Source organism: Orcinus orca, chromosome 6 (genome assembly GCF_937001465.1).
Source record: "Orcinus orca chromosome 6, mOrcOrc1.1, whole genome shotgun sequence".
NCBI lineage: Eukaryota > Metazoa > Chordata > Mammalia > Artiodactyla > Delphinidae > Orcinus > Orcinus orca.
The window spans coordinates 45,914,019-45,934,675 of record NC_064564.1 but is presented as its reverse complement, the minus strand read 5'-3'; the positions used below and the strand labels follow the sequence as shown (position 1 = coordinate 45,934,675).

Sequence of the window (20,657 nt, the reverse complement as noted above, 5' to 3'; positions counted from 1 at the left end):
ATTTATATTTCCTAATCATTATATGTATATTTTTCAAATTTATTAGCTGAGAATTATACATGAGATTTTCTTATGATTTAAAGCATCTTTTCCACAAGAGCTATTTTACTTCTTGTTTTACTCTCAGTTTTAGTTTCTAAATAGATTTCAGAGGCTTGCTGTTGTAAATTTTACCCACACCAAGGACCAGCTCTCGGAATTCTCCTTTTTCTATTTTTAAGTTTATTAATATTCTTATTTAGCTTTAGTTTTTCTTTCTCCCTGACTTTCTTAAGTCTTGTTAGTTCTTTCACAAATGTTTCCTGAGTACATTTCTTGGTTTTTTAAATACTCATTAACAAGAAAAGTATTTAAAGCTATAAATTTGTCTCCAAAAGTAGTTTTGGACTCATTGTAGCAGTTTTGAAAGTAGGGTTCTTAACAAGTCATGTGCTTTTTTTTTTTTTTTTTTGCGGTACGCGGGCCTCTCACTGTTGTGGCCTCTCCCGTTGTGGAGCAACAGGCTCTGGACGCACAGGCTCAGTGGCCATGGCTCACGGGCCCAGCCACTCCGCGGCATGTGGGATCTTCCCGGACCGGAGCACGAACCCGTGTCCCCCGCATCGGCAGGCGGACTCTCAACCACTGCGCCACCAGGGAAGCCCCCCTCATGTGCTTTTCAGTTATTTTTTTTGAGAATTAATGATTATTTAGAATACTGCTTTATGATTTTTAGCGGGTTGATTTTCTTTTTTGTTGTTGTTGTTCAATGATATGTTGTTAAACTTGATTTATTGTGTGTGGTGTGGGATTGTTTTGTTGTGATTTGGGATTATTGCAAAGACAGTTTCCCTTTGTTGGACTTCACTGAGGGGTGTGTGTGTGTGTGTGTGTGTGTGTGTCTAGGATAGCATGAGTTACAGCAGGGCTGATATTCCACTGTGTAGTACTGGTTCATCTGTACCAGCTGTTAGAAGAGTGAAATACTTCTGTGCCATCTGGTAAATAACTGCTGCTTGGGTCTCCTAAGTTCCCCTTGACCTGCTACTTTGGCTGCCTAAGTCACTCCCTCAGGACCTCTGGACCACTTCACAATTCAGCAACTAAAGTGTTAATATCTGGCCCATCAGGGTCTTTCAGAACCTTTTTCACTACCCAGATCAGTGTTCATGGGCCCAGGTTGGTAAATATTTTGAATATCACCTCTGAGCCATGCCAAGTTAAGTTAAGCAGGTTCAACTATACGTGTTTGGTCTAAAAGATCTACAAATATAAAATAGTGCGTGTGATTTCAGTTGCCCTTTCACTTCATAGACAGCTTGGTCCCTGTTCTGTGGCTTCTCATGCTCCAGTTGTGACCCCCGTGTTTGGAGGTAAATACTTTTTGTGCTGCCTGGTTCCTGAATTCCAGCCAACTGCTTTATCTGGTTCTTATCCAAAGCAACAGTGATCTGTCCCAGTGCTGGAGGAAAAGCTAGCTGTTATATTTGTGCATAGAAGATATACTTCCACATTATCCTTCATGACCGATTTAAAGGATTGTCAAGAGTAGTGTCATGTATACACAACTTTTACCTTTGCCACTGATCTTTAGAACTCTCACTCCTATTAAATGTGTTGCTCCATTGGATATACTCAATTTTGATAAGTACTGCAGGGGTGATTGGGGAAAAAAAAGGCAAATTCCATATTTTAATGTATAGAGTTATATATATCTGAAAGATACATATATAACTACACATATGTCTAATTATTACTAAATTGTAGTTTGATTTTTAGTCAACTTCATTAGTCCAAAAATTTTTTTAAATTAATTAATTAATTTATTTTTGGATGCGTTGGGTCTTCGTTTCTGTGTGAGGGCTTTCTCTAGTTGTAGTAAGCGGGGACCACACTTCATCGCGGCGTGTGGGCTTCTCACTATCACGGCCTCTCTCGTTGCGGAGCACAGGCTCCAGATGCTCAGGCTCAGTAGTTGTGGCTCACAGGCCTAGTTGCTCCACAGCCTGTGGGATCTTCCCAGACCAGGGCTCGAACCCATGTCAGATTCTCAACCACTGCGCCACCAGGGAAGCCCCATTAGTCAAAATTTGAGAGAGGTATAAAGCACAGAACTATGGTGCTTTTCTCACATTCTTTTTGCTTTTACCAGTTTTTTTCTGTATTTGATTCTATATGATTTATAGCACAATGATGCATAACCACTATGCTTTCATTATGGACTTTACTTTTTATCAGTGTATGTAATAGGTTTTATCCCATTCCATGCCTTCTAGCCACTTGTCTGAAACTAATACTGTTACCTTTGTTTTCTTCTCTTTCATCATTTTTTTTTCTTTTCATTTCTTGATAAGTTCTTTGCCCATATCTTTGTTTTCAAGGTTTTGTTTTAAGCATCATCTTGGAAGGTTTCATTTTTTCTGAGAGTATTTGTCATTCTATAGGTGATTTTAAATATCTTTAAATCACAGATAATATGTTTAATCTTAACATCTGACATTTGGTTTTGTACTTTGATTTTTTTATATACTTTCCTGCTGTTTCCTTTTAGTCTTTTATTTTTTCCTGTCGTTTGCTTACTTGGTCTACATTTTGTTTACATTTATCTTCTCTAGTCATTTTTGGCATATGCCTCCTGTTTTTTATTTTATTAGTGGTTTACCCTTATGTTTTTCAAAAACAGTCTTTAACCTATACTTCTCTGTTTATAACAGTAAATAGTGAAACCATACTTTGAACATCAGTGTATCAGTGAGGCACTCAGCACATGTTAACTTTCTCTCCTCCTGCCTTTTCCCTTCAAATTCTTTGCCACCTTAATCCGGAATTTAAGATCCAAGTTACTTTTTACAGCATATACTTTTTAATTTTAAGACGAATTTCTGACAATAAAAATATTTTAACAATGAAAATTCATTTTCTCTATCTAATCCTATTGGTCTTTGTGGTTACTAGGTGCTGACAATAGGTAGATTGACAATCTTGGTTAGCACTGTAGGTATTTGAAATTCTCTCTCTCTTTTTTTTCCCCCATGTCTTTAGGAGAAAGTTGAGAAAGCCTACATCAAAGGTGCTAGTCAGATGTCATTTTAAAGCTGAGATCCAGACTTCATTATTAAGATATACATTTCCATTTCACGATGTAATTAATTAAATATCACCTCACATTTGGGTATCTTAAATTCCTTTGTTTTCTTTAATTTTGTTCACTAAAAAAACAGGTGTAGTGGGTTTGAATTTTCAGTTACAACAGTCTGCCGACTTGAACTTTATTTTTTGAACTGTGCAAAATAATAGAAAATAAGTTCCTATTACCATTGAGATTTGAATTGAATCTTGGAAGAGATTGGAATTGAACAGATAAATATATGTAGGGAGGGTCATCCTCGGCAGAAGGAACAATGTCATCAACGGCTAGGAAAGGAAAGCCTGTAGAGCATTTGGGGCTAAAGAGACAATGGCACCAAAATTTTGCAGGAGTTCAAGTGAGAGAGAATGAGGGTGTGAAAAGGAGTTGAATGTGAGAGATAGTACTGAGCTAGAGTGGGCAGAATATGGTGATTATCCAATCACTGTAAACAGTGAGGGAGAGAGAGTTGTTGACAATAACTCAGAGTTTTCAAGCATCTGTGGTTAGAAAGATGGAGACTTAAGAAATCAGGAGAGAGAGAAGGTGAAGAGAGGGGAAGATGCCGAGTTCATTCTAGACATATCGCAGTTGAGACGCCTACCTAGGTGAACAGGAGGCCTGTTTATAACATGTTTTATAGCTGGGAAGAGGTTGGAACTAGAGACCGAGACTTGGAACAGGTGATAACTGAAGTCTTGGGAGTTGGTGAGATCACTGTGAAGACGGAAATGGAGTCTTCCATAGTGCTGGTCAAGCTATAATCTCTGGGCTAAGGCCATGGCCACTTGCTGAGTCTTGGCAAGAAGGATGAATGGGAAATTAGATCCAAAGGAAAACTGCTATTTAAGATTCATAGGCTTACACTTTTCTACTGGGATGATCAAGGTACTAAGGCAAATGTATACCCAGTCAAACAGTGCATACATATGAAGAACCTACTGTGTCAAGCTCTCTATCAAGGAAAAGGAAGACATGAGTTCTAACACTGTTCCGGATGTTTTACATTTAAGATCTCATTTAGTCATCACTGTTGCTTATTTTGTCTAAGTCAGTTTCCTCATCTGTGATATGAGATATAAATGACTAATGCACATGGTCATTGTGAAAATGAGGTACAACAATGTATTTAAAGTATCCACAAGGTGGTAGGTACTTAATAATTTATAGCTCTTATATTACAACTAATAATTTTAGGAATTATTTATGTGTAACTGACACACTGCTCTTGCAAAGCAGAACTAGCAAATACTTGATAGCAGTCATTTGAGAACTGTGCTTCTTAAAGAAATAGCCTGTCTAGGGAGGTGCCTGAGGAGCTGTCAAGGGTCGGGGGAGCAGGTACCAAGCTGGGCTCCTGTCTCCCTGCCGAGACACAGGAAGCATGGTTTTATCTGGTTAATTCTCAGACCTCAACACAAAATTTCATTTACATAAAGGGAATGACTGAAACATGAGCGATTCTTGAAATGCGTATAGACCTGAAGGTACAAGAGGGAGGAGTGGTTCTCAAACCCTGATAGAGCAGTGGCATGAGAAGACTCCCCACCAAGTTGTGGCTTCTGTAGATGGCTCAGTGGGGTGGTGGAGACCTGGGAGAATAAACACCCTGATCACACTCGCCTACCACCCTCCTGTCTCCATCTGGATCCCCCTTGTAGCTGAACCCAGCAGGTCACAGGTAACCTCCACGGTCCCAGAGCTGGGTGGAGGAGGTTGGAGAGCAGCTGGTGAAGGGCACCCCTTGTCAAAATGAAGAGAAGAAACGAAGCATGTCTTGGGCTTAGAAAGCGAGACTCTTACCCGATGACGTTTACATTTTATACTAACTTTGACTTGAAAATGGACCCAGCCTATGCCAAGAGTATCTGACTCAAACATGTAATGAAATTCCCTCTTGGCTTTCATGTTTTTGGACTGTTTTCCCTCAAATGACTGCACAGACAGGCTCTGTCTCCTTGCTGCCAGAAAAGTCTCAGTTGATCTTAGATTGTCTACTTGGGAAGATAAAGGAGGAGCTGTTTTCCTAAGCCATTAGTGATAAACTCCCAGGCAGCTGCTGTATGTAGGATCGTGGCCTGTCACACTGCCATGCCTACTAGATATCTGTGCAGTCTGTAAGACAACAGCCTCTGCCCTGTGGCATCTGGGAGGCTCCCCAGAGTGTGTGAGAGCATGAGCTAAGCCTTGGAGGCTAAGCAAGAGTTCGCCAGTTGATGGGGAAATAAAAGAAGCATTGGAGGAGGGCTCATGCAATGCAGTTAAGCAGTATGGCTTGTGCAGATTCCAAGGACGATTCCTTGAGAAGAGCTCCCAACATGTTTGGAATGATGTCATTGCCACTGTGGCCCAAGGAGATGACACTAACTATGATACTCAGGGTTTTTCAAGAAGCCTCTCTTAACAAAGACACATAGATTAGCACCTCTTGAGACATTCAGGCCTGCAGTTTGATAGGGGAAAACTGACATAAATTTTATAGTTGGAATTCTACCTGGCAAATGAATCTGTACTTTGGAAGTATGCAAGATTTTTTTTTTTTTTGATGGAGGGGAGGGAATATGGCCTCACAAGCTGCTTTCCAAATAGGAGACTTCCAGTCACAGAAATAATTCAGGTAACGCCCAGAGGACAATAGATTCCAGAATTGTAATAAAGGAATTCCTAAACTAAATGAAATGAGGCTAGAGGGTCCCTGAGCCCTCTTTCACTACTGAGCTAAGATCATGACCCCATTGGTTAGTCAGTGGTGGGGGTGGTGCTTCAGAATACAGAGCTACTGTCCTGCTCTAAGAGTAAAGTGAAGCAAAGTAGAAGAGCTATAGACTGTGCAGAGGGTCACTTTTAAAAATAAAATTTATCGGAGTATAGTTCTCACTTTTATTTATTTTTTAAATAAATGTATTTATTTATTTATTTAATTTATTTTTGGCTGCGTCGGGTCTTTGTTGCTGTGTGCGGGCTTTTCCCTAGTTGTGGCGAGCGGGGGCTACTCTTCGTTGTGGTGTACGGACTTCTCATTGCGGTGGCTTCTCTTGTCGCGGAGCACGGGCTCTAGGCATGCAGGCTTCAGTAGTTGTGGCACATGGGCTCAGTAGTTGTGGCTCACGGGCTCTCTAGAGCACAGGCTCAGTAGTTGTGGTGCACGGGCTTAGTTGCTCCGCGGCATCTTTCTTAGTTGCTTTCGCGACCAGGGCTCGGACCCATGTCCCCTGCATTGGCAGGCTGATTCTTAACCACTGTGCCACCAGGGAAGTCCCTAGTTCTCACTTTTAAAGACGAGGAAGAAAATGTAAGGAAGTTTCTCTGGTCCAGGGACACAGTGGGAGGCCTTTGGGCTAGGTCAGTGGTCTTCCCGAGGGTTAGCTGGCAGAGGGCCATGGAGTGACAGCTTGTGTCCATCTCTGAGTAGCCCCCTCATCTCTCTCTCCAGGGCTCCCTCCACACCACCAAGCTGGTTGTGAAACTGCTTTTCCAGAATCACTTGCATGTGCAGAGATTTGGTTTCCTGTTAAGGTCAGTCCTGTAAGAAAGGGGGCAGCAATCAAAGGATTTTAGAAGGAAACACAGGGAATCTTCCTTAGCTCATGATCAGCCTGTTTCCTGCTCATGTGGGTTTGAAGTGTGTGGGAGTGTGGTCACACAGCAGGACACAAAGCCATTAGAAGTTCTTCCTTCTGTGGGTGCCTTAGCTCCAAGATGACTTAAAAATTAAAAAACAAACAAACAAAAAAAACCCTTCCTCTGGGGCTAACACAGACCATATTTTCATACAGATTAACTTGATCAAACTGACTTCATGTCATGCTAATACAAATAGCCCTTTACACAAATGTCAATGATTTAGGGTTTCCCTGGTGGTGCAGTGGTTAAGAATCCGTCTGCCAATGCAGAGGACAAGGGTTTGATCCCTGGCCCGGGAAGATCCCACATGCCGTGGAGCAACTAAGCCCGTGTGCCACAACTAATGAGCTTGTGCTCTAGAGCCTGTGAGACACAACTACTGAACCCGCGAGCCACAACTACTGAAGCTCACGTGTCCAGAGCCCGTGCTCTGCGACAAGAGAAGCCGCAGTGAGAAGCCTGCGCACCGCAACAAAGAGTAGCCCCCACTCGCCACAACTAGAGAAAGCCCGCGTGCAGCAACGAAGACCCAACACAGCCAAAAATAAATAAATAAAATAAATAAATTTTTTAAAAAGTCAACGATTTAGAGGTTATTCTCCCATTTTACAGATAAGGAAAATGAGACAGAACGTCAAGACCAAAGCTCTTAACTACTCCACTATCCTGTTGATGGTGCCAGGCTAATAACAATTCACAGAATTGTCACCTGGGTTTAAGATGTACTACTTTCACTATATATAAAATAGATAATTAATAAGAACCTACTGTATAGCACAGGGAACTCTACTCAATACTCTGTAATGACCAATATGGGAAAAAAATCCAAAAAAGAGTGGATATATGTATAACTGATTCACTTTGCTGTGTACCTGAAACTAACACGACATTGTAAATCAACTATACTCCAATAAAAATTAATTTAAAAAAGAGTCAGTAAACAAAGATCTTTTCAAGATAATTTACATCAAAATTTAGTCAAAGGAGCATTCTTGGACTTATAATTAAAATTCCAAAAAGAAAAAAAGATGTTCTACTTTCAATTACTGTTGATTTCTTCAAATTCAACTTAAATATATTAAAAATATGCACGGTCTGTCAAACACAGTGCTTGGTGCTAGGAGCTAAAGATGAACAAACTAGAGGTCTTTTCTTCAGGGAGCTCACTGTCTAAGGAAGGAGACAGATGTGTAAATAATTAAGCAAAAAACTGCCATTAGATTGATGAGTTGCATGTGTTTTTATAATAAAAGTCTTCATTTTAATATTACAAAAGAGAGACAATACTAAATATGTAAAACAATAAGTGAACATCTGCCCTTCCTCCTCACCCCACCCCTGATCCCTGAGCCTGGCAATTTCATTAGCCAGAAGTACCACTACTGGTGTGTGACTTCTAGGCTTTTCTCAATATTTTGACAAAAATGAGATCAAACATACTGTTCTGCATCTTTTCTTCACTTAATATATCAAAGGTATAATTCCATGCAAACATAATATTCAATTAAATGTATGAACCATCATTTATTGAGCCGTGCTCCCATTCATGAACTTTGTGTTGTTTCCAGTCGAGGCTGTAGGCTGCAGTGAATATTCTTGCCATATCTTTGCATATCTGTATTGGTAATTATGGAGGATACCTTTTTACTATAATTTTAAAAATTAAAATACAGTTAAGTTATGTTGTGTGTACAGCTTTATGAGTTTTTGTTTTTGTTTTTGTTTTTTGCGGTACGCGGGCCTCTCACTGTTGTGGCCTCTCCCGTTGCGGAGCAACAGGCTCCGGACTGCGCAGGCTCAGCGGCCATGGCTCACGGGCCCAGGCGCTCCATGGCATGTGGGATCATCCCGGGCCGGGGTACGAACCCGTGTCCCCTGTATCGGCAGGCGGACTCTCAACCACTGCGCCACCAGGGAAGCCCCAGCTTTATGAGTTTTAATGCAGCTGCCACCAAGTTAGAATAGAGAACAATTCCATCACCCCCTGAAATCTTTTTTGTGCTGCCCGTTTTAGTCACATCTCTCCTACTCCTAATCCCTGGCAACCACTCATCTGCTCTTCATCCTATAGGCTTACCTTTTCCAGAATGTTATATAAAGGCATTCATACAGTATGTAGCCTTTTTATATTGGTTCTTTTACTCAGCATAATGCCATATTGTTGCAAGTATTAATAGTCTAACCCCTTTTTATTTCTGAGTAGTATTCCGTTGTCTGGATGTACAACGGCTGTTTATGCATTTGTCTGTTGAAGAACATTTGAGTTTCTCCAGTTAGGGGTGATTATGAATAAATGGAGCTGCTATAAACATTCACTGTATGAACATAAATTTTCATTTCTGTAGGGTAAATACATAGGAGTGGGATTGCCGGGTGATGTGATAAATGTATAGTTAACTTTATAAAAAATGATTAAACCATTTTCCACAGTGACTGGACCATCCATTTTACATACCACCAGCAGTGATTGAGTTACAGTTGCTACACATTCTAGCTAGCACTTGGTATTGTCAGGGTTTTTCTGAGCCTTTCTAATGGGTGTGCAATGGTGTCTCACATGGTTTTAATTAGCATTTTCCTAGTGGATAATGACACTGACCATCTTTCTGTGTACTTATTTGCCATCCACATATCTTCTTTGGTGAAGTGTCTCTAATCTTTTGCCCATTAAAAAAATTGAATTGTTTGTTTTCTTACTGTTAAGTTTTGAGAGTTTTAAGATATATTCTGGATGTAAGTTGTTTGTCAGCTATGTTTTCTCCCAGTCTGTAGTTTGTATTTTGATTTTAACAGTGTCTCTCATAGATCAAAGTTTGAAATCTTGATAAAATCCAATTTATCAATGTTTTTCTTTACAGATCACACTTTTGGTGCCATAGCTAACAACTCACTGCCTAACTCCAACATCATGAAGATTTTTCTCCCATATCCCAAAAGTTTTATAGTTTTACATTTTACATGATCCATTTTCATTTAATTTTTGTACAAGGTGGGAGGTTTTAGTTTAGGGCTTTTTTTTTTTCTGGCATATGGATGTCCCGTTGTTCTGACACTATTGTTGAAAAGACTAAACTTTCTTCACTGAATTGTTAGAAGATCCATTTTTGATACGAACCAGTGTAATATGTGTATCGTTTAATCATTAAAAGAGTGGGTTTTGAAATCAGTGTGCCTAAATTTGAATCTCAGTTCTACCACTAATTACCTGTATGACAATGACCAAGTATTTAACCTCTTTTTGTCTTAGTCTCCTTTTCTGTAAAATAATCTGTAAAAGATAATCATAGTGCCTATTCCATAAGGTTCCATGAGGATTATTACATGTTACACACATGGAAAAGTGCCTGACATATAATGTGATGAATTAGGGTTAGCTTTTATGTAACTTTACAACTATAGATTTGCAAGCATGTCCCAGAAATGCATTTCCAAGGAGTATTAGAAATATCGTGACCCTTTTTTCCAATTTACTACAGTTGCCTATTTGTGTATCTTCCTCTGTGAATTACTACTGATTTATTAATTTATAGAATTTACTTATGTATTATACATATTAACTCTTTAAGTTTTATCCATAACAATATTTTTCCCATTTGGCCTTTTTATCTATTACACCAATGGTGTAAACCTTCCTGTTTATCTGCTAGCACTAGATATTATGACCCTCTCTATTGTTAGTTAATTTGATAGACGAATAATGGGATATCCTTTTAGTTTGTGTTTTGGGATTTGTAGTCAAATTAATTATCATTTCATATGGTAATTATTGTATCAGTTAATTTTTGTTGAGTAACAAGTCATCTGAAAACGTAATGGTGAAACAACAAACATTTATTATATCTTAGATTCTGTGGGTCAGCTGGAAAGTTCTTTGATCTAGGGTGGATTGGCCGATATCTGTAGTCAGCTGATGGCTTGGCTGGGGCTGGATGGTCTAGGATGGTTAATGCACATATCTGGCATTTGGTCTGTTGGGCCTCAGCTGGAATGGCTCATGTCTCTATCATGTGGTCTCTCATCCTCCAGTGGATTAGTCTGGGCTTTTCCTCATGGTGGTCTCAGGGTCCCATAGAGCAGTAGGAGGGGGCAGGCCCAGGGGAAAAGCACTTTTAAAGCCTCTGTTTTTGTCACATTTGCTAATGTTTCATTGGTCAAGGATAGTCTCATGGCCAAGCCTAGATTCAAGGGGTAAAGAAGTAGATTTCACTTCTCAATGGAAGGAAATGCAAATTATTGTGACCATTATATTTCAATCTACTGCAGTTGGCTATTTATTTTATAAAAGATTTTGGCATTTTCTATAGTGCAATCTGTCAGTGTTTTCCTTTATGGATTTGTGTATATTCATGCCTTTGGATGACCAGACTGTAAGCTTCTTGAAGGCAGAAACCATATTTTATTCTTTTCTTCGTCCACAGAAGGCAGCATAGGGCCCAGCTCATAATACTTATTAAGTAAGTGCTTATTGAATAAATTCACTCATCGAAGGCCAGGCTTGCTTGCTTGCTTATTTATTTATTTATTCATTTATTTATTTATTCCTTCATCCGCGATTATTGAAGAGCTGTTATATGCCAGGCACTGTGCTAATTGCTAGAGATACAATAGTGGACAAAGGGCAAAATAGAATTCTCTTGTGGTGTTCAGAGTGAAGCATTGTGACGGGTTATGGAACTTAGTGAGACATGGGTTCAAATTCTATTTGTCTGTCGCTGGGCATATTACAGAACATCTGTGAGTTTCTTTTTTTAACCTATAGAATGGAATATAAATCCCTTCCTTCAAGTGCACAAAGAATTCAAGCGCACGAAGTTTGTAAAACACCTTGCATAGTACCTATTACGTAGTCTGTAATAAACAGTGTTATCTTTCTTCCCGACACGGTATAATCTGAAGCCTGCTGAGAACGCTAGCCCTCTTTCTTTGTCCGTCTCTTCTTAGAAATGATCGTGGTCCTGAACTTCTCCCATTACAGACTCACTTCTTTGGTTTGCTCTTCTGATAGCTCTCAGAGTTGTCACTTTAAGCTATTCTTAAATTCTTCTTCTCTTTTTTGTGCAAGCAGATCAACCCAAATTGCCTTCCTTATTGGGATCTGGAGAACAGGGAACTTAGGAGTTAAAGAGCTTGTTGAATTCTGTCTTGGACGATAGAGATATTTGGTTGTGGGAGTGAGTATGTATGTCTGTGCACATCTTTTGGCAGCAGAAGGGAGAAGGGAAATTGGCAGGTGATTGAAGCAGAAGAACCCAGAAAGAGAAAGTGGCCTGGCTCCAAAGATGGATTCCTCTCACACCAGATAAATTTGCTGGCAATGGACGAATACGATTCAATTAGAGAGCATCCCTCTCTCGGGGCGAAATGACAGGAAAGATTATAAGGCAGCATTGTAAGGCTTGCGGGGATTTATGAGGTGGGCAAACCTCATTTCTGGGAATTCCCACTCTCTCTGTCCTGTACCCTTCCCAGCTTTTTGGCTGCCTCTCCTCAATGTCTTCTCTCTCTTGGCCCAGTTTCTGCTAAGCTCCAGGATTCTTCAGGTACCATCCTGTCAAAATGATGAACATTCCAAATTCCCTCACATTAAAGATTTGTCCATTTACCCTGCTACCCTGGGGTGAGAGAAAAGGCCCTGGGGAGAAATTCACACTTGAGGGCTGGCTTTGCCATTAGCCTTTGTGTGACCACTGGCCAGTCTCTTTTCCATGGGCCTCAGTTTGCCCTTTATAAAGTGTGAGGCTTGCACCAGGCAATCTCTAAAGTCTTTTCCAGTTTAAACAACCCTTGATTTGATGGTGCCATGCCTCCTCCAGCCCCGCCTTACAGAAATGGAGTTTTGCATGTAAGTGTGCACGTGTGCTGGGCATTTAGTGAAGTCTCACTCTGTGGATGCTGTGTCTACTCCTGTATAAAATAAAAACTTGCTTGCTGACTGGTGGCAATTCTGATGTTCTAACTAGAGCATGCGGTATTTATCCTGGATGGAAAATTTCTGGCGTTCACCGGGTGGTGGGGTGGGATGCTGTCTCCTCCGGCAGTCAGTCGACGAGGATCCTGTTTGTCAGGGAGGCGGGGATGGGAAATGGGCATGCCCTTGGGGCAAACAGGCTTGGAGCAACTCCTGAGTGAGAGCAGTTTGTTGTTAGAGAGACTCAGCCTAGTCATATCAAGGGTGTCCTTGTCTAACTCCCAACTGTGCATGTAAAAAGTTAGCAACTTCCTTTGGGTATTTCCAGGCTTGTGCATGTTGGTATCTTTTCGTTAATTGCCCACTATCTTCTCGGAAGGAAATTTGAGGATGAAGTTATTGCTCAGAGACTTATTACATACATAAAAGTATCCTAGAAACAAACAAACAAACAAACAAAAGATTAAAATATTGAAAACATGCCTGGGAACGGGATTTCTTCTGGGAACACAAGAAGGGAGAGGAGACGCGAAAACTACTTTGACATAGAGTTGACACATAGAAATGGTGCCAGTAGTTCTTAGAATCCGATAAAAAGAAATTAGTGTCAACTTTAGGATGTTGACATTAACCAAGAGAGAACATTCTAGTGGTGAGTCCTATTAAACACTTACTCATTCTTCAAATCCTGCTCAGTAGTTACCCTTTGGGGGAAAACTTACCTGACTCTCTTCTCATATCCCTTTCGCTTTGTTCTGGTAATTCCAACTCTCCTTCAGGTGCCAAACGTCACTTCCTCAGGGAGCCTTACCTGATTCATAAACCATTTCTCCACACCAGCCAAGTTTGATTAAGTTCACTGTTATGCTATCCCATAGCACCTTATAATTCTCTCTCATGGTATCTATCATGGTTCCAGTGTTATATTTATTTATGTGATTGGTTTGCCATATCTGTCTTCCACATTTGCCTGTAAATTACATACGGGTTGAGATCAGATCTGTTTTATTCATTGTTGTGTCTCCAGGGTCAAATACAGTACCTTAGCACATGGGAGGTGCTCAATAAATTTGTTAACAGATGAGTAGACATATAAATAATTTAATGAGTTTTTTTTTTTTAAACTGAAGAGAATTCTCCTTTTCTGGACACCATAAAAAATAACTAAAATCCAAACAGCTCCACCAAATAATCTTGGATAGGTTTGGGGATGTCTTTGCTTCTTTGCTCATTGTCAGGGCCTTGATTTCAGAAATGCTTTTGGCCAAGACCTTATCAGTTCATTGCCAATCCCCTGATTTCAAAAATACTTTTGGCCAAGGTGTAGTGCTCATTGCCATTTGACATATTTAGAACTCTAAGATATCTGCTGCTGTTAGGAAGCTGAGACAACCAAGGACACCTTGGAAAAATTTGAAACATAGTCAATGCCAAACTTCCAAGAAATCATACAGACAGTTGTTCCGAAGACGTGATGCGTTGTTCCAAACACATATTAGTGAAACTCCACCTGACAGCACAATTCTGAGGTAATAAGAAGCGCAAGGGAATAGCCACACTCTGCAGTAATTTAACCTGCTTTTTCCGCTTGGCTGGCAAGTGCTTCAAAGGTTGGGGAGCTGTGTTAATCAGAACTTGCCTCTGCAGCTGTGCTGAACTTGAATGTGGAGGGAGGGGCACAGCAGACTAATTGGAGTCAGCACCTTGTGAGGCAGGGACATGTATTTTCATTGCTATTTATTCATTTAACCTTTCATTTTCTTCATCTGTAAAAGTAAAATTGTTAAAAGTGATGACCTTTGAGGTTTTATATGTTTTATTTAAGCAAATTCCTTTCTCCCAAATGAAAATTTATGTGGAGCTGAAATATAAAACAAACAGATGAAAGTTGAGCTGCTCAGTGAGAGTGTGTATGTATGTGGGGACATCTGGAATGCGCTCTGTTAATTTCACCTCCGTCACTCTCAGAAAGATCTGGAATACCTTTTTTAGAAAATGAGAAATAACAGCTCCTTGAAACACAGTTTGAAAAGCATGACTGTGTCTCTCATTTCTAATTCAGTTTGGTTCTATTACATGGGTGTAGATTTAGGTCCAGAGTCCTTTCTATGACTGTTTTTAAAGAAAGATATTTCCATGTCTTAGATGATGGGTTATTATTCGAAGTGTCATCCTAAATTAGAAATCAATCCCAGGAAAGAATCAGGGTTATCTTGAAGCAAAAGGACAGTTTTTTTGTTTGTTTGTTTTTTTGCGGTACGCGGGCCTCTCACTGTTGTGGCCTCTCCCGTTGTGGAGCAACAGGCTCCGGACGCACAGACTCAGCAGCCATGGGTCACGGGTGCAGCCGCTCCGCGGCATGTGGGATCTTCCCGGACCGGGGCACAAACCCGTGTCCCCTGTATCGGCAGGCGGACTCTCAACCACTGCGCCACCAGGGAAGCCCTAAAGGACAGTTTTGTTGTTCTCAAGGTTTGCAAACCAGGGACGCTGCAGAAGCCACGGTTGGGAGAGTCATAAGGGAACTGGATGGCCCTTGCAGCCTGACCACAAGTTTTAGATGATTGGCTGTCATCCAAGCTTCTCATTAGGGGCTTTTCCAGGTAGGACCTTAGCAGAATCAGAAGTCCTTATAGGGTTTTTTTGTGTGTGGTTTTTCTAAGAAAGAATTACGTGACTCAGTCCCAGGTCTGTCGTGACTGCCTGGCTCCGTTTTATTTTTGGTCCCTGTCAGCCACACCTGGTCCATTTTCTGTATTCCTTCTTAAGGGATTTCTCTTATTTTTACGTTTCCTCAGGGGGTGTTATTTTATTTTTACAGAAGCAATACTGAGTATAAGGAAACCTATATGCAGGGACTTCCCTGGTGCTCCAGTGGTAAAGAATTCACCTTCCAGTGCAGGGGACGTGGGTTCGATCCCTGGTTAGGGAACTAAGATCCCACATGCTGTGGGGCAACTAAGTCCACGCAACACAACTACTGAGCTGGCGCGCCTCAATGAGAAAGAGAAAATCCACACACCACAACTAAAGAGAAGCCTGAGCGCCACAACTAGAGAGAAGCCTGTGTGCCTCAATGAAGATCCCGCGTGCCGCAACTAAGAACCAATGAAGCCAAAAAAAGAGAAAAAAATTGCTAAAATTAAAAAAAGAGAAAATCTATACGCAAAAAGAGGATTTAAGCAGCATTTTGTGTTCACCACAGTGAGATTTAGTGAGAAAATGTTACTGCAAAATGTTAGATGCTGTTCAGTACGGCACACAGAAAACATAATGAGCAGAACAATGTTGTAGGATATTGTTATGCTTCAACTGTGATGAACAGTCATTTGTTAACCCAATAGCTGCTGTGTTACATTGGCCAGTATCTCCTTACAAACAAGAGACACTTTTATGCAAATATTGAAAAGTGTTTGTGAGATCTTTGCTGAGGAAAAATAATATCAATCCCCAAAACACGTTAAGATGTATGAAATTCCATATGCATCTTACTTACAGCAGATGCATCAACAAAACTGTCTTGATGTTAGAAGTGTGAATTGAACTAATTAATGAATTTGATCCAAGCTCTTCAGGCTGTGGTTGTGGTGAAACAACTCAAAACCGGTCTGCAGTAGGACTTGGAGAGGATAGTTTTGTAGTGGAAGAAAAGGTGTTGGTGTGGGGACGGATAGCTGTGCCAGCCCAGGTGGGCTCTGTCTCTTGGCATTTATTCTCAGGAAAATGTCACCAATAGCAGATTCCTGGGTAGCATCAGTCACGCAGTAGCAGTTACACCTTTCACTGTGCCAGTAGCAGAACCCTTTTGAGAAGCCACAGGCTACAATTGTACCTGTGGCAGTAGGGCCTCTGCTTCTCTCTTCTTTTTGAAAGGTGAAGTTTGGCCACTCTCCTCCTCCCTTTTCTTTTCTTTTAACCAATTTTTTTCTCAGCATTGTGGAGCGATGTCACGTTTTCTATTACTAGTCCAAAGTTGAGAGGAAAAGAAAATGCGTTATATGGATGTGATCCAAAAAGATTTGGAGTGAGTGTAGGGATATATATTTCTCTGGTTCTAGATTCCCTTGCAAATGCACCTTTTTAAGGGAAGAGCAGTTAACATTTACTTTTTTACATTTAATTTTTATGTGTAGATAATATTCCAATGGTTCAAAAACATTGTATACATTACGTATACAGTGAAAAGTGTCGTCCCGCCCCCACCCCCGCCCCGGTCATTGTCCCCCCCAATGACCTCATTCTCCCCTAATGGGTCACCCTTGTTCTTAGCTTCCTGTATCACCTTCCAGAAATTCCCTGGGGCATATGCAAACAAGAACAAATACTGATTCTTGTTTTAGGAAAGCAAAACAGATGATTTTTAAAATTCATTCCAGGAACGTGGTAAGTATTTCTTCCTGTATCTAAAACTCATGTACAAAATTCTTCTGATATTTTATTGTAAGTGGCAGTACAAAGGACAGAGAACTCATGGGTGGAAGAGTGCTTCCTGAAACTGACATGCTGAATAAGGGTAGCAAAGTGTAGTCAAATCCAGACTCTCAGAGTATACAGTTTCCCTTTCTATCCCTGAAAGCAAAGGGAGAGAGCTGGGAGGAACAAAAGGAAAAATAAACTAGACCCATACCTAGAAATAATTTACAGATGCAGTGTGGTTGTCTTTTCAAATCAACTGCTTTTTCTATTATTTCCTAAAGTCATTAAATAAACCACGGCCAGTGCTAATGCAGTTCGGTGAGTTCAGAGCAGAGCCCTTGGTTTTGGCAAATCACTCAGCTGGCCCTAGAAATGGGGGTGGATCCCACTGGAGCTGAAAGAATTACAGTGTTTCCTTCCTCTTGATGACTCTCTCTGGGAACATGCCTGGAAGGAGTGAGTGTGGGAGATGAGGTGGTACTTACTCAGAGGCAGGGCTGGATGTGTGTGTGTGTGTGTGTATGTGTGTGTGTGTGGACGGGTAACTGTGCTCTGGTGTTATTTTTGGAGGCTGTAATTCCACAGCTAGGTTTCCTAGCTCATTCTCTCTTGCGATGCTTTTCTTATCCTAACCTCTGTTCCCTCTCTTGAAATCCTAAAGTTAAACCAATGAGGCTAGAAGCAAGATAGATGCTTGAGGGTCAGGCTTGGGAACCCTTTCTACTCAAGATTTCTTCCCTCGGCGTACTGAGTTAATATTACGAGAAAAATATTGCAACACCAACTCCTACTTACATTAAGACTTGACTTTGAAATTCTTCCTAGTGAATCAGGTAAAAATGTAGCTCCTAATAGGATCATCCTCAAAACATCACTGTATACATCAAACATTGGCAAATGCCGTCAAAAACAAATTGTATGAGGACTTCATGGCAGGCACAGTGCTTGGCATAAGTAGGTCTGGTAAATGAATACCAGTCAGCTCCAAATCCTCAGCAACCACTGATCACCTTTCTATAGCATTTTGTAAAAGCGTAACATTTGCTTTCCCCCCCTCATAATTTCAGTAATTATCAAAACAGTCTTTTAAATATGGGCAAAGGGGTCAGTTTAGACTCAGAAGGGCACTTTCATTTTTTAAAAAAATTTTATTGAAGTATAGTTGATTTACAATGTTGTGTTAATTTCTGCTGTACAGCGAAGTGATTCGGTTATACATATATATATTATTTTTATTTATTTATTTATTTATTTATTTATTTATTTATTTATGCGGTACGCGGGCCTCTCACCGTTGTGGCCTCTCCCGTTGCGGAGCACAGGCTCCGGACGCGCAGGCTCAGCGGCCATGTCTCACGGGCCCAGCCGCTCCGCGGCATGCGGGATCCTCCTGGACCGGGGCACGAACCCGCATCCCCTGCATCGGCAGGTGGGCTCTCAACCACTGTGCCACCAGGGAAGCCCTATATATTCTTTTTCATATTCTTTTCCATTATGGTTTATCACAGGATATTGAATATAGATAGTTCCCTGTGCTATACAGTAGGACCTTGTTGTTTATCCATCCTGTATATAATAGTTTGCATCTGCTAACCTCAAACTCCCAATCCTTCCCTTCCCCACCGCCCCTCCCCCTTGGCAAACAAAGGTCTGTTTCTGTTTCATAGACTGGTTCATTTGGGTCATATTTCAGATTCCACATATAAGTGATATCATATAGTATTTGTCTCTTTCTCACTTACTTCACTTAATATGATAATCTCTAGGTCTATCCATGTTGCTGCAAACGGCATTATTTCATTTTTTATGGCTGAGCAATATTCCATGGGGTGTGTGTATATATATACCACATCTTCTTTATCCATTCATCTGTCAATGGACATTTAGGTTGTTTCCATGTCTTGGCTATTGTAAATAGAAGAGAACTTTCATTTTTAACGTCATGTTTCAACAAGTGGGAGCCAAGTGAATTGGTGAAACTGAAGTAGATCTGGTATAAAATTTGTCCATCTGTCTGTCCATCCATCCATCTAGCCAACAAATATTTATTAAGTCCTCTATATGCTGAGAATAGGTAGAATATTCCTATGTAAATCAATGCAAATAAAACAGCTTCAATTCTCATTCTAATGGAATGTATCATCTAGGAGGAGAGAGATCAAATAAAATAATCACAGACTGTGGTAATCTTTATGGGATGAGAGTGTGTAGATATTATAGATAAGATAGGTAAAGAAGACGTCCATGAGAAAGGCATTTAAGCTAAGACCCCAAAGGATGAGAGAAATTAGCCATGAAAAGAGTGGAGAAGAGCACTCCAGGCACAGGGATCAGCATGTCCAAAGGTTTTGAGGTAGGAAAGGGCATGGTATAGCTAAGGAACTGAAAGATCAGTGAGAATTTGAATTCCAGCTCTGACTTCAATAGCTGTGGAAGATAGAATAAGCTACTCAATCTTTTGAGCCCTAATTTCTTTATATTTAAAAATGAGATCATGGTGCATACTCCCAGGAGAGAATTTGATGAATATTAAATGAGATAACATGGAACATACTTGAATCACTTTACATCTACATAAAGGTCCCTGAGACTCCAATAGCCCTCATCACCCGCTGTGCTTGACCTTTCTAGTCTCCTGATCATTTTATGTAGACTTGAGAAGCAACCATCACTGGAGCCAGAAAACAACCTCCATCCCTGGTATTTCCACATTCACCAAGAGGAGAGAATAGGCACAGATTCCATTTGCTTATCTTCAAAACTTTGGAAACGAGAAGAGAAAGGGAAATAGAGAGAGGGAGAGAAAGAAAGTGAAATGAGAGGGTTTTCTTTTTGTAAATGTGCTTTATCACTTAGTAAATAAATCTTAAAAGTCAGGTAGGATTTTCTTTTTACATTTGGGAAGATTTGAGGTTTGGGGCTAGGTGTTCAGAAGCAGAATAAAGAGAAATGAAATAATGGTCATCGAGTATCCTGTATATTGCAGGCACAGTGCTTGGCAGGTTATGTAGTTTAACTCATTTAATCTTTACAAGAATTCTGCAAGACAGGTCTTATTAGGCTCATTTCAAAGATGAGGGTCAGAGGGAAATGTAGACTTCACTCAGTCCCTCCCTTAGCTTGCGGAATTTAATGTGGAATCAGGCAATACTATGATAATGATGAGAGTCTATAAAGTTAGCATATGGTGTATGTCATTGACATATTTCTTTAGAATACATTATTATTGGGGTAGAACCACATTATCATTAATTGATCAATAATTAATGATAAATAATGATAATGCCATTATCATGAATTTGTCTCAATTCAAGCAAACACTTACTGAATACTTAACTATGTCTCAGGCACTGTAGTGCATAAAGACACCTAGTGCACATCTTGTTTTGGGAATGGAGAATAACCGATAGTCCATTACAGCTAGGGCGTGCAATGGGGCAGCAGTGGTTAGCAGGGTCTAGGTGATGAAGAGCCTTGATGCCATGGTAAAGAGTTTTGGATTTTGTCCAATGAGAGATAGGCACATGATCAGAGTAGCATTTTAGAAAGACCGCTCACACAGTTATTTTTAGACAAGGCTTTGTAAACACCAGCTTATCCTGT

At 40.4% G+C, this 20,657-nt stretch overlaps 1 protein-coding gene across 3 annotated transcripts in view; it reads left to right on the top strand.

Annotated features, from left to right (window-relative positions):
• TEK (TEK receptor tyrosine kinase) overlaps positions 1 to 20,657 on the top strand; it is a 103,705-nt gene that overhangs the window by 23,080 nt on the left and 59,968 nt on the right. The gene's annotated exons all lie outside the window — the stretch shown is intronic.